The sequence below is a fragment of the Taudactylus pleione genome, unplaced genomic scaffold, assembly GCF_031769625.1.
Source record: "Taudactylus pleione unplaced genomic scaffold, aTauple2 ptg000032l, whole genome shotgun sequence".
Taxonomy (NCBI): Eukaryota; Metazoa; Chordata; class Amphibia; order Anura; family Myobatrachidae; genus Taudactylus; species Taudactylus pleione.
The window spans coordinates 17,744,952-17,756,433 of record NW_028284434.1 but is presented as its reverse complement, the minus strand read 5'-3'; positions in this window follow the sequence as shown (position 1 = coordinate 17,756,433).

The following is an 11,482-nucleotide window of genomic DNA, read 5'->3' as shown; positions in this document are numbered from 1 at the left end:
ATGGGTGGCGGCCATAAAGAAGAGCTTAAAGGCCGCCGCCCTCCAGGTGAAGACACCGGAGAAGTCCTGGGGAAGTGGCAGCCATGCAAAAGAGCTTAAAGGCTGCCATCCCCCAGGTGATGGTACAGAAAAATAAAATTTTAAAACAATCGGTGTCTGTGTTTTTTCTATAAATTTCTTTTACAGGGATACTATAGGTATCAGCAGAGCTCTTTATGCCGTGCTTGTTGGTACTTGTGGTTCTCTAAGTACCAGCATGTGGGGAAGACTTGCTGGGGCCTGTAGTGCTTCTGTAAAAGACAATAAATTATATATTTCTTATGCACTAAACATTACATAATCAACCCGGCACCCACCAGCCTGGGCTTGGGGTGCCCTGGAGAGGGGGAACCCTTTATTGGAGGAAGTCCTCAGGCATTCCCGGCCTGGGGGCTGACTAGCAGTCATTGTTGATGCTTCGGCCGGGGGTCCCAGTAAAAGCGCTTTCCTTGCTGTGGAATTAGCCCCCGCTAGAAAAAGTTTGGTGCTATCTCTGGTAAATACATATGGACCCTTCGCATATTTTTCACCTGTATTTCCAGGACCGACTCAAAGCCCATTTCTGGTTACGCTGAATACGGGGGCCCCCTACATCTTTTGTCCTCCTGAATTTTGGCAACCAGGACTGGTTTTAAAAAGCCTGGTGCTGGTTGTGCTTAATATGGAGGACCCTATGTCGTTTGTCCCATGTATTTAGCACAACCAGTACTGGGTGTCCAAAGCCCGCTGCTAGTTGTTGTTTTTTTGGGGGGGCCATACCCTGAATAATAGCTACCGAATAAAACAAACCCCAAGTCTAAATTCGCTACATAGACTGCATGTGTGTATTCCAATAAGCACACAATTTTGTGAATTAGCATTTACACCATTTTGTGAGTGACAGCAATTTCACTCTGTGAGAGTACTGAATCTGCAGTTAACCACAGGGTGTGATGGCATACCATATTTTTTTGCTCAAGGAACACTTCCATTAAGGTGATCAGAATTTAATTTTTTTTTTAGTTTAAGTGGCAAAAATTCAGTAGGTTTTGTGAAATTTCAGATCATGTCTAAGAATCCTTAATGGGACATGTGAAACCGTAAGGTTTTTTGTCTAAGGAATATATATATATACAGTATATATATATATATATATATATATATATATCTGTGTATGTGCCTGTGTCACTGGATAAATGTTTCTGTGTACCTACAGTATATATGTGTCTGTGTAACTGTAAATATCTGTCTGTATATGTTTTTGTGTAACTGTATACTGTTTATGTGTTTATACATGTTTTTATGTAACTGTATATGCTGTATGTCTGTACCTATATTTGTTTCAGTGTAACTGTATAAATGTGTATGTGTATATAGGTTTCTGAAACTGTATATTTGTGTCTGTGTATATGTCTGCATAATTACATATGTGTGTAACTTTCTTTTTTAAAAAACACCATGTTTTTTCTAGTGGGCTGCAGTGATTTGCCTTTATTTTTTAGTGTCATTAGTTCCTTTCTGTCTCTTTTCTGTGCAGGATATTTATTGGGTTCACTCTCCCTGTTTTTATGTAGATATTGGGCTTCGGTGTCAAAGTCCTAAACAGCATTGCACTCACATTTCCCAAACATGAGACCTGTGGGTGTTTAAAAACACTTTTGGATTGAAGTGGGAAATGTGACTATTTGTGATTTGGCGTTTTGTCCCCAATCTTATACTACAAAATCTCTTTTGCCTAATTCCAGTATCGGTGTTAAATCAACCTGCAAACAGAGAGAGGTGTAATGTGATATATATGCATTTTACTGCATCGCAGGAACATTATTAAAACTCTAGGTTTGTCCAAGTGGGACCATTCCATCCAACAATATGTGAGGTCAACAGCCAAGCAATATTCATTTATGAATTATTCACCCGTAATTTCACCTCAGGACAACTGTGAAGTTGTCTTTACCACAAAACATTTACTTAAGATAGGGTGAAGTAAAATATTTATGTTAGGTATGGACATTTTACTTAGGCAAAACTACCTGTATATGTGCATGTATAATGTATAGCAGGAACATATTATCACACCTCTAACTTTTTCCAGGTGGGCCTTCTCCAATGAACAAAATGTGAGGTCAACAGCCAAGCATACTACATTGCTGGACTATTAGAAGGTCACCTTCAGTCCAAACGTCTACTTGGGACAACTGTGAGGTCATCTTTACCACAAAACATATACTAAAGAAACAAGTGAGTCACCTGCCTCTGCTGACACCACAGGAGCAAAGCTTGGTCCTGGAGGAGAAGCACAAGATAAGAAAACACAGGACAGGTAATTAATTATTATTAATTACTGGTAACTCCCAGGCTGGACCCTTGTTCTAGGCCTGCAGAGGTGTGATAATATGTTCCTGCTATACATTCATACTGTTAGGGCTCACCTAGGAAACCACATGAATTCCTAGAATCAAGCTAGAGAGGTCTTCACCTATAGCAGCTGCCATTTCCATAGAGTTTTATATTCTCACAAGTACTTAGATGCCCCCCAAGACATAAGCTCAAGATAGTAGGAGCTTAAGTAAGAAACAAGGTGGCTGCAGAGAGTTAAGCTGGAGTAGCAATGGGCAGTAAAGTAACCTGAGGCAGATAATTGTACAGGTAGTTATAGACCAGAGACTGAGACAGACTGAGTAAAGGTATGCCAGGAACACATGTTAAACTATCACCTGAGTGTAGTTATGCAGCAGCAGTCTGGCTGAGGGCATCAGAATCAGAAGACAACTGGTGTATCTGTGTAACTGTATATATGTGTCTATGTAACAGTTTATATGTATCTGTAACTGTAGTTATTTGTCTGTAACAATATGTATGTCTGAGTTACTGTATATATATATATATATATATAAATATGTCTGTATATATGTATCACTTTAACTATATGTGTCTGTAACTGTATACATGTGTCTGTGTAATTATATGTTCTGTGTACCTGTATATGTCTTTGTAACTGTATATGTCTGTCTGTGTATAAGTTTCCATGTCACTATGTATATTATAAGGGCACAGTCGTGCTGTTATATTAAGGCTGAATTTAAAAAAACTGAATTCTCCCATAGAGAACTCCCGAGGAAGGGCATGGTGTTTAAGGGGCTACACCTCCAAAGTTATCGGAGGTACTGTGCTGAAATTTAGCATGGGCGGGTAGAACTGTCGCTCGTGCTGCATTCCAAATTTCATGGAAAAAACATAAATAAATAGGTTTTGGAAGTAATCTGAATTTCCAAATGTCAGTTTTTTCTGACACTCTCAATTAGGACCACTTTTCAGCTGTTCTCTATAATGGATTTTTGGGAAGGCATAACTGAGGGTAGTGGATGAATTTAGACTTGGGTTTGTTTTATTAGGTTGCTTTTGTTCCAAGATAGGTACTTTTGGGGTTTAGATTACTGAGAAAGTTACCGTATTACCTCACAAATCCGCCATTGTAGAGATAGGTAGTTCCAACTTGTTGCGCAGCATCAGTAGGAGCAGATGTACTCACTGTGGCTTCACTTGGGTGCACCAAGATGGCTGGCCAGTGCAGGCGGTAGTGGCACTGGGCTGTTTCTAGAGGGGGCTAATGCAACAGCCAGGGGAGCCCTTTGGCAGCACAGAAGACCTGCCAAAGAAAGAAGCCACCGGGAAAGTCCTGGATGGGTGGCGGCCATAAAGAAGAGCTTAAAGGCCGCCGCCCTCCAGGTGAAGACACCGGAGAAGTCCTGGGGAAGTGGCAGCCATGCAAAAGAGCTTAAAGGCTGCCATCCCCCAGGTGATGGTACAGAAAAATAAAATTTTAAAACAATCGGTGTCTGTGTTTTTTCTATAAATTTCTTTTACAGGGATACTATAGGTATCAGCAGAGCTCTTTATGCCGTGCTTGTTGGTACTTGTGGTTCTCTAAGTACCAGCATGTGGGGAAGACTTGCTGGGGCCTGTAGTGCTTCTGTAAAAGACAATAAATTATATCTTTCTTATGCACTAAACATTACATAATCAACCCGGCACCCACCAGCCTGGGCTTGGGGTGCCCTGGAGAGGGGGAACCCTTTATTGGAGGAAGTCCTCAGGCATTCCCGGCCTGGGGGCTGACTAGCAGTCATTGTTGATGCTTCGGCCGGGGGTCCCAGTAAAAGCGCTTTCCTTGCTGTGGAATTAGCCCCCGCTAGAAAAAGTTTGGTGCTATCTCTGGTAAATACATATGGACCCTTCGCATATTTTTCACCTGTATTTCCAGGACCGACTCAAAGCCCATTTCTGGTTACGCTGAATACGGGGGCCCCCTACATCTTTTGTCCTCCTGAATTTTGGCAACCAGGACTGGTTTTAAAAAGCCTGGTGCTGGTTGTGCTTAATATGGAGGACCCTATGTCGTTTGTCCCATGTATTTAGCACAACCAGTACTGGGTGTCCAAAGCCCGCTGCTAGTTGTTGTTTTTTTGGGGGGGCCATACCCTGAATAATAGTTACCGAATAAAACAAACCCCAAGTCTAAATTCGCTACATAGACTGCATTTGTGTATTCCAATAAGCACACAATTTTGTGAATTAGCATTTACACCATTTTGTGAGTGACAGCAATTTCACTCTGTGAGAGTACTGAATCTGCAGTTAACAACAGGGTGTGATGGCATACCATATTTTTTTGCGCAAGGAACACTTCCATTAAGGTGATCAGAATTTAATTTTTTTTTTAATTTAAGTGGCAAAAATTCAGTAGGTTTTGTGAAATTTCAGATCATGTCTAAGAATCCTTAATGGGACATGTGAAACCGTAAGGTTTTTTGTCTAAGGAATATATATATATATATATTCAGTATATATATATATATATATCTATCTGTGTATGTGCCTGTGTCACTGGATAAATGTTTCTGTGTACCTACAGTATATATGTGTCTGTGTAACTGTAAATATCTGTCTGTATATGTTTTTGTGTAACTGTATACTGTTTATGTGTTTGTACATGTTTTTATGTAACTGTATATGCTGTATGTCTGTACCTATATTTGTTTCAGTGTAACTGTATAAATGTTAGGGATGTGCAGGCTCGGATAGGTTCGAGTTTGCATGTGGAGTTCGGATTTTTCCCTCCAAAAAAACGGAACTCAGAACGAGGCAAAACGTCATCTTACATGGACGAACATCATCATTCCTGGTCTTTTGTCCAGGAATGATGATGTTCGTCCATGTAAGATGACGTTTTGCCTCGTTCTGAGTTCCGTTTTTTTGGAGGGAAAAATCCGAACTCCACGTGCAAACTCGAACCTATCCGAGCCTGCACATCCCTAATAAATGTGTATGTGTATATAGGTTTCTGAAACTGTATATTTGTGTCTGTGTATATGTCTGCATAATTACATATGTGTGTAACTTTCTTTTTTAAAAAACACCATGTTTTTTCTAGTGGGCTGCAGTGATTTGCCTTTATTTTTTAGTGCCATTAGTTCCTTTCTGTCTCTTTTCTGTGCAGGATATTTATTGGGTTCACTCTCCCTGTTTTTATGTAGATATTGGGCTTTGGTGTCAAAGTCCTAAACAGCATTGCACTCACATTTCCCAAACATGAGACCTGTGGGTGTTTAAAGACACTTTTGGTTTGAGGTGGGAAATGTGACTATTTGTGATTTGGCGTTTTGTCCCCAATCTTATACTACAAAATCTCTTTTGCCTAATTCCAGTATCGGTGTTAAATCAACCTGCAAACAGAGAGAGGTGTAATGTGATATATATGCATTTTACTGCATCGCAGGAACATTATTAAAACTCTAGGTTTGTCCAAGTGGGACCATTCTATCCAACAATATGTGAGGTCCACAGCCAAGCAATATTCATTTATGAATTATTCACCCGTAATTTCACCTCAGGACAACTGTGAAGTTGTCTTTACCACAAAACATTTACTCAAGATAGGGTGAAGTAAAATATTTATGTTAGGTATGGACATTTTACTTAGGCAAAACTACCTGTATATGTGCATGTATAATGTATAGCAGGAACATATTATCACACCTCTAACTTTTTCCAGGTGGGCCTTCTCCAATGAACAAAATGTGAGGTCAACAGCCAAGCATACTACATTGCTGGACTATTAGAAGGTCACCTTCAGTCCAAACGTCTACTTGGGACAACTGTGAGGTCATCTTTACCACAAAACATATACTAAAGAAACAAGTAGAGTCACCTGTCTCTGCTGACACCACAGGAGCAAAGCTTGGACCTGGAGGAGAAGCACAAGATAAGAAAACACAGGACAGGTAATTAATTATTATTAATTACTGGTAACTCCCAGGCTGGACCCTTGTTCTAGGCCTGCAGAGGTGTGATAATATGTTCCTGCTATACATTCATACTGTTAGGGCTCACCTAGGAAACCACATGAATTCCTAGAATCAAGCTAGAGAGGTCTTCACCTATAGCAGCTGCCATTTCCATAGAGTTTTATATTCTCACAAGTACTTAGATGCCCCCCAAGACATAAGCTCAAGATAGTAGGAGCTTAAGTAAGAAACGAGGTGGATGCAGAGAGTTAAGCTGGAGTAGCAATGGGCAGAAAAGTAACCTGAGGCAGATAATTGTACAGGTAGTTATAGACCAGAGACTGAGACAGACTGAGTAAAGGTATGCCAGGAACACATGTTAAACTATCACCTGAGTGTAGTTATGCAACAGCAGTCTGGCTGAGGGCATCAGAATCAGAAGACAACTGGTGTATCTGTGTAACTGTATATATGTGTCTATGTAACAGTTTATATGTATCTGTAACTGTAGTTATGTGTCTGTAACAATATGTATGTCTGAGTTACTGTATATATATATAAATATGTCTGTATATATGTATCACTGTAACTATATGTGTCTGTAACTGTATACATGTGTCTGTGTAATTATATGTTCTGTGTACCTGTATATGTCTTTGTAACTGTATATGTCTGTCTGTGTATAAGTTTCCATGTCACTATGTATATTATAAGGGCACAGTCGTGCTGTTATATTAAGGCTGAATTTAAAAAAACTGAATTCTCCCATAGAGAACTCCCGAGGAAGGGCATGGTGTTTAAGGGGCTACACCTCCAAAGTTATCGGAGGTACTGTGCTGAAATTTAGCATGGGCGGGTAGAACTGTCGCTCGTGCTGCATTCCAAATTTCATGGAAAAAACATAAATAAATAGGTTTTGGAAGTAATCTGAATTTCCAAATGTCAGTTTTTTCTGACACTCTCAATTAGGACCACTTTTCAGCTGTTCTCTATAATGGATTTTTGGGAAGGCATAACTGAGGGTAGTGGATGAATTTAGACTTGGGTTTGTTTTATTAGGTTGCTTTTGTTCCAAGATAGGTACTTTTGGGGTTTAGATTACTGAGAAAGTTACCGTATTACCTCACAAATCCGCCATTGTAGAGATAGGTAGTTCCAACTTGTTGCGCAGCATCAGTAGGAGCAGATGTACTCACTGTGGCTTCACTTGGGTGCACCAAGATGGCTGGCCAGTGCAGGCGGTAGTGGCACTGGGCTGTTTCTAGAGGGGGCTAATGCAACAGCCAGGGGAGCCCTTTGGCAGCACAGAAGACCTGCCAAAGAAAGAAGCCACCGGGAAAGTCCTGGATGGGTGGCGGCCATAAAGAAGAGCTTAAAGGCCGCCGCCCTCCAGGTGAAGACACCGGAGAAGTCCTGGGGAAGTGGCAGCCATGCAAAAGAGCTTAAAGGCTGCCATCCCCCAGGTGATGGTACAGAAAAATAAAATTTTAAAACAATCGGTGTCTGTGTTTTTTCTATAAATTTCTTTTACAGGGATACTATAGGTATCAGCAGAGCTCTTTATGCCGTGCTTGTTGGTACTTGTGGTTCTCTAAGTACCAGCATGTGGGGAAGACTTGCTGGGGCCTGTAGTGCTTCTGTAAAAGACAATAAATTATATCTTTCTTATGCACTAAACATTACATAATCAACCCGGCACCCACCAGCCTGGGCTTGGGGTGCCCTGGAGAGGGGGAACCCTTTATTGGAGGAAGTCCTCAGGCATTCCCGGCCTGGGGGCTGACTAGCAGTCATTGTTGATGCTTCGGCCGGGGGTCCCAGTAAAAGCGCTTTCCTTGCTGTGGAATTAGCCCCCGCTAGAAAAAGTTTGGTGCTATCTCTGGTAAATACATATGGACCCTTCGCATATTTTTCACCTGTATTTCCAGGACCGACTCAAAGCCCATTTCTGGTTACGCTGAATACGGGGGCCCCCTACATCTTTTGTCCTCCTGAATTTTGGCAACCAGGACTGGTTTTAAAAAGCCTGGTGCTGGTTGTGCTTAATATGGAGGACCCTATGTCGTTTGTCCCATGTATTTAGCACAACCAGTACTGGGTGTCCAAAGCCCGCTGCTAGTTGTTGTTTTTTTGGGGGGGCCATACCCTGAATAATAGCTACCGAATAAAACAAACCCCAAGTCTAAATTCGCTACATAGACTGCATGTGTGTATTCCAATAAGCACACAATTTTGTGAATTAGCATTTACACCATTTTGTGAGTGACAGCAATTTCACTCTGTGAGAGTACTGAATCTGCAGTTAACCACAGGGTGTGATGGCATACCATATTTTTTTGCTCAAGGAACACTTCCATTAAGGTGATCAGAATTTAATTTTTTTTTTAGTTTAAGTGGCAAAAATTCAGTAGGTTTTGTGAAATTTCAGATCATGTCTAAGAATCCTTAATGGGACATGTGAAACCGTAAGGTTTTTTGTCTAAGGAATATATATATATACAGTATATATATATATATATATATATATATCTGTGTATGTGCCTGTGTCACTGGATAAATGTTTCTGTGTACCTACAGTATATATGTGTCTGTGTAACTGTAAATATCTGTCTGTATGTGTTTTTGTGTAACTGTATACTGTTTATGTGTTTGTACATGTTTTTATGTAACTGTATATGCTGTATGTCTGTACCTATATTTGTTTCAGTGTAACTGCATAAATGTGTATGTGTATATAGGTTTCTGAAACTGTATATTTGTGTCTGTGTATATGTCTGCATAATTACATATGTGTGTAACTTTCTTTTTTAAAAAACACCATGTTTTTTCTAGTGGGCTGCAGTGATTTGCCTTTATTTTTTAGTGCCATTAGTTTCTTTCTGTCTCTTTTCTGTGCAGGATATTTATTGGGTTCACTCTCCCTGTTTTTATGTAGATATTGGGCTTCGGTGTCAAAGTCCTAAACAGCATTGCACTCACATTTCCCAAACATGAGACCTGTGGGTGTTTAAAGACACTTTTGGATTGAGGTGGGAAATGTGACTATTTGTGATTTGGCGTTTTGTCCCCAATCTTATACTACAAAATCTCTTTTGCCTAATTCCAGTATCGGTGTTAAATCAACCTGCAAACAGAGAGAGGTGTAATGTGATATATATGCATTTTACTGCATCGCAGGAACATTATTAAAACTCTAGGTTTGTCCAAGTGGGACCATTCCATCCAACAATATGTGAGGTCAACAGCCAAGCAATATTCATTTATGAATTATTCACCCGTAATTTCACCTCAGGACAACTGTGAAGTTGTCTTTACCACAAAACATTTACTCAAGATAGGGTGAAGTAAAATATTTATGTTAGGTATGGACATTTTACTTAGGCAAAACTACCTGTATATGTGCATGTATAATGTATAGCAGGAACATATTATCACACCTCTAACTTTTTCCAGGTGGGCCTTCTCCAATGAACAAAATGTGAGGTCAACAGCCAAGCATACTACATTGCTGGACTATTAGATGGTAACCTTCAGTCCAAACGTCTACTTGAGACAACTGTGAGGTCATCTTTACCACAAAACATATACTAGAGAAACAAGTTGAGTCACCTGCCTCTGCTGACACCACAGGAGCAAAGCTTGGACCTGGAGGAGAAGCACAAGATAAGAAAACACAGGACAGGTAATTAATTATTATTAATTACTGGTAACTCCCAGGCTGGACCCTTGTTCTAGGCCTGCAGAGGTGTGATAATATGTTCCTGCTATACATTCATACTGTTAGGGCTCACCTAGGAAACCACATGAATTCCTAGAATCAAGCTAGAGAGGTCTTCACCTATAGCAGCTGCCATTTCCATAGAGTTTTATATTCTCACAAGTACTTAGATGCCCCCCAAGACATAAGCTCAAGATAGTAGGAGCTTAAGTAAGAAACGAGGTGGCTGCAGAGAGTTATGCTGGAGTAGCAACGGGCAGTAAAGTAACCTGAGGCAGATAATTGTACAGGTAGTTATAGACCAGAGACTGAGACAGACTGAGTAAAGGTATGCCAGGAACACATGTTAAACTATCACCTGAGTGTAGTTATGCAGCAGCAGTCTGGCTGAGGGCATCAGAATCAGAAGACAACTGGTGTATCTGTGTAATTGTATATATGTGTCTATGTAACAGTTTATATGTATCTGTAACTGTAGTTATGTGTCTGTAACAATATGTATGTCTGAGTTACTGTATATATATATAAATATGTCTGTATATATGTATCACTGTAACTATATGTGTCTGTAACTGTATACATGTGTCTGTGTAACTATATGTTCTGTGTGCCTGTATATGTCTTTGTAACTGTATATGTCTGTCTGTGTATAAGTTTCCGTGTCACTATGTATATTATAAGGGCACAGTCGTGCCCTTATATTAATGCTGAATTTAAAAAAACTGAATTCTCCCATAGAGAACTCCCGAGGAAGGGCATGGTGTTTAAGGGGCTACACCTCCAAAGTTATCGGAGGTACTGTGCTGAAATTTAGCATGGGCGGGTAGAACTCTCGCTCGTGCTGCATTCCAAATTTCATGGAAAAAACATAAATAAATAGGTTTTGGAAGTAATCTGAATTTCCAAATGTCAGATTTTTCTGACACTCTCAATTAGGACCACTTTTCTGCTGTTCTCTATAATGGTTTTTTGGTAAGGCATAACTCAGGGTAGTGGATGAATTTAGACTTGGGTTTGTTTTATTAGGTTGCTTTTGTTCCAAGATAGGTACTTTTGGGGTTTAGGTTACTGAGAAAGTTACCGTATTACCTCACAAATCCGACATTGTAGAGATAGGTATTTCCAACTTGTTGCGCAGCATCAGTAGGAACAGATGTACTCACTGTGGCTTCACTTGGGTGCACCAAGATGGCTGGCCAGTGCAGGCAGTAGTGGCGCTGGGCTCTTTCTAGAGGGGGCTAATGCAACAGCCAGGGGAGCCCTTTGGCAGCACAGAAGACCTGCCAAAGAAAGAAGACACCGGGAAAGTCCTGGATGGGTGGCGGCCATAAAGAAGAGCTTAAAGGCCGCCGCCCTCCAGGTGAAGACACCGGAGAAGTCCTGGGGAAGTGGCAGCCATGCAAAAGAGCTTAAAGGCTGCCATCCCCCAGGTGATGGTACAGAAAAATAAAATTTTAAAACA